Source organism: Physeter macrocephalus, chromosome 7, assembly GCF_002837175.3.
Source record: "Physeter macrocephalus isolate SW-GA chromosome 7, ASM283717v5, whole genome shotgun sequence".
Lineage (NCBI taxonomy): Eukaryota > Metazoa > Chordata > Mammalia > Artiodactyla > Physeteridae > Physeter > Physeter macrocephalus.
In genome coordinates this window covers 124,306,825-124,310,971 of record NC_041220.1, presented here as the reverse complement: position 1 = coordinate 124,310,971, position 4,147 = coordinate 124,306,825, and positions in this window count along the sequence as shown.

Here is a 4,147-nt window from a genome sequence, read left to right as displayed (position 1 = left end):
CGGAGTGAGATAAATTAGGAGTTTGGGATTAACAGATACACACTACTGTATATAAAATAGATAACTAATAAGGACCTACTGTACAGCACAAGGAACTCTACTCAATACTCTGTAATGACCTATATGGGAATAGAATCTAAAAAAGAGTGGATACATGTACATGTATAACTGATACTTTGCTATACAGCAGAAACTAACACAACATTATAAATCAACTATACTCCAATAAAACTTGATTAAAAAAAATAAAGGGCCAAGTGCAAAATGGAAAAAAAATCTAAACGAAGACAGAGACTTGAATTGGGGTCACTGAACCTGCTTTGGTCTGAGGGTTTTCCACAAACATGGAAAATCTCAGCTTTGGCTTGGATGACTTTGTAGGACTTAAGAGATTCTGGAGACAGAATTCAAAGTCTCAGATCTTTCCAAATTGGGGTTCCACATAAAGCTGGGTTCCTGACCCCCCGGGTACTACAAGGTAAGTTTTCTTGGCATTGGGGAGAACAGGAAGTGGAAAACAAAGCTCTACTGAGAAGTGCAACCCAAAGCTCAAGCTGGTTCCAGTACAGACTCGCAACACAAACCCACATCACCTGAGTGGTGCAAACCTTCCAGTCAGGAACATGGTTTAAATGGCTATGAACTAGGGGCCTGCCAGGTACATTTACAAATTCTCCTCGGAGAAATATACCCTCATCTTAGCTTTTCCTGCACTCCCCTGCATCTTAGATAATAGTGCTTTGATTCTTCCAGTTACCTAGGCCAAAAATCTCAGTATCACCCTTGACAATTCTGTCTCTCACACCTCCCCCATCCAGTCTGTTAGCAAATCCTATTTACCTTTCCAATACTCTACAACATCTCTGTTGGAATATTGCAATCATCCTCTCAGTGGTGTCCTTGCTTCTGTCTTTGTCTCCCTAGGAACTATTTTCAGTATAGCAGTCGGAGTGAGCCTGTTAAAACGTAAGTCATGTAATTCCTATGCTCAAAACACTTTAGATGATTCTTACCTCACCCAGAGGAAAAGCACACATCTTTGAAATGACCTCCAGGGCCTCAAACTTCTGCTCCCTTCACTTTTCTGCCATCATTTCCTGCTACTCTTCTCTGTGTTCCATGTAGCAGATGCTGTCAGTACCCTACTCACAACTCTCTAGTTTACCCTGTCAGGACACATAGGCCCAACTTCACATGCCAGTGCCTGTATTTCTCTGCCTGAGGGTTTTTTCTTGCTGGTGGAAACCAACTGTACACAATGAGGCTGGTGGGAAATGCCAGGAATTAATACCCTCTGGGAGCAGCCCCCAACCAGAGACTGACAGGAATTATTAGATAAATATCCCAGCTCTCTGGCTTCAGTTTTACTCAGTCTCTCAGAGGCAACTCTTTGGGATTAAGCTCCCCTACCCACAGAATTAGCAGCATGAAAACACACCCTTTCTTCCCTCACCTCCTGTCTCCCTACCAGTGGACCTGAATGCTTACCTCAATTCCAAATAAAATACCTAGTCAATCAGCAGCACTGTTCCTTTCTGTTTCTTGAGTATTCCATGCCTGCCCTAGCCTCAAGGATGCAGAATTTGGTGTTCCTACTCTCTTGTCTGGAGTGCTATTCCCCAGAAATACCCAGGGCCATTTACTACACATCCTTGATGAGGCCTTCCCTGGCCATCCTACCTGTGATCCTTTCAATCATTTCATTTCCTTTTCTTACCTAAATTAATTATTATTTCCATCAACACACATCACAATCTAACTAATAAAATAACTGTGAGCATGCACCTTATGTGGTGTATAACTGACTTCTTTATTGGCTCTTCTTTCACTGGAATATAAGCTCCCTGAGTAATGAGAATAAATCACCTGTCACATAGTAAGTGTTAAATAAATATTTGTTCACTGCATGAAAGAATCAAAATAAATAATATTCCTAGGATAATTAATAGCTCAGAGGAAGAAAAATACGCAAGCATAAAAGCAACAGAAATACCATGAGTGAGAGCCAACAGAAACAAAGGATGCAGAGAGATCTACAAAGAGTTTAGTGTGAAATTATCACAGAAATAACATTTGTTTGCTATGTTTAATAAAAAAATATGAGATGAGTTATATCTGGAGCTGGAAACTATAAAAGTAACTAAACAGATATGAAATTAATTTCTTCATATTAAAAATACAATAAACTATAAAAACTTAATGTGTTTATCAGCATGTTAGATTCAGTTGAAGAGAAAATTAATGAAATGTAATATAAGTCAAAAGATATTTTTCTAGAGGCCAGCACAAAAAGATATGAGATATGTGAAAAGAGATTAAAGACTCAATGCATAAAGTGAGAAAGTCTAGCATACATCTAACACAAACTTCAGAGGACAGGAAAGGGAAAATTTAGAGTCCTGTGTAGGGGGGAATAATGGAGTAAATGGTAGCAGACTTACCCTCATGCTGTTCACAAGTATATAGAACTAGACAAAATAAAAGAGATAACTTTTCAGACACTGGAAAACAGGCTGCATGGGTCTAAGATCCCTGAGAGAAGGGAAACATGCATGATGACCTTATAATCACCCAGCTTTCAGTCTGGAGTCAACTTCTGGTCTATTGCTTAGGGAGGTGAGCCTCAGGAGAGCACAGCTTTCTCCCTGGGCTGAGGAGTCATGGGAGGGACTGTGCAGCTGCAAAGGTACCTGGAATTTGCTGGGTACCAGAGAATAGGAAGCTGCTCAGAGAAGGGATTCCAAAAATCAGCATAGGGGTCATCTTTACTTTATGCCTAAGTTTTGACCTTTGCTTAGTTTGACTAAGTTTTGCATATACAGACAATGCAAGACCCCAGGAGGCCTTGCACAGAATAGCTATGAGGAAGCTGCTTCTGGAGGCTGCACAGTGCTGACTGAGGAGTTCCAAATAGGTAGATTCGAGAGGCTGCTGAACACCTTGAGTATTCAACTGAGACCCTGGAAAGGCAATGCCTCAGGAGGAGGACCACTCTACCCCTAGATTAAGAGCTAATCTAAACCTGGTCTGATAAAATGTTAAAATCAGCTCCTGAAAGGATCAAGCTGATTATCCAGCAAATTAACTGACTGTCCAAAAAAAAAGTACAATACTTTAGCATTAAGATTCTTAACTCTTGGGATTTGTTCAAGACGGTGGAGTAGAAGGACATGTGCTCACTCTCTCTTGCAAGAGCACCGAATCACAACTAACTGCTGAACAATCATCAACAGGAAGACACTGGAACTCACCAAAGAAGATACCTCACATCCAAAGACAAAGGAGAAGCAGCAGTGAGACGGTAGGAGGGGCACAATCACAATAAAATCAAATCCCATAACCACTGGGTGGGTGACTCACAAACTGCAGAACACTTATACCACAGAAGTCCACCCACTGGAGTGAAGATTCTGAGCCCCATGTTAGGCTTCCACCTGGGGTCCAGCAACGGGAGTAGGAACTCCCAGAGAATCAGACTTTGAAGGCTAGAGGGATTTGATTGCAGGACTTCAACAGGACTGAGGGAAACAGAGACTCTTGGAGGGCACACACAAAGTAGTGTGCACATCAAGACCCAGGGAGAAGGAACAGTGATCCCATAGGAGACTGAACCAGACCTACCTGTTAGTGTTGGAGAGTCTCTTGTAGAGGTGGGGGGTGGCTGAGGCTCACCATAGGGACAAGGACACTGGCAGCAGAAGTTCTGGGAAGTGCTACTTGGCATGAGCCCTACCTGAGTCCACCATTAGCCCCACCAAAGAGCCTGTAGCCTGCAGTGCTGGGTTGCCTCAGGCCAAACAACCAAAAGGGAGGGAACTCAGTGCCACCCATCAGCAGACAAGCGGATTAAAGTTTTACTGAGCTCTGCCCACCAGAGCAACACCCAGCTCTACCCACCACCAGTCCCTCTTATCAGGAAGCGTGCACAAGCCTCTTAGATAGACTCATCCACCAGAGGGCATACAGCCAAATCAAGAACTACAATCCTGCAGCCTGTGGAACAAAAACCACATTCACAGAAAGATAGACAAAATGAAAAGGCAGAGGTCTATGTTCCAGATGAAGGAACAAAATAAAACCCCAGAAAAACAATTAAATGAAGTGGAGATAGGCAACCTTCCAGAAAAAGAATTCAGAATAATGAGAG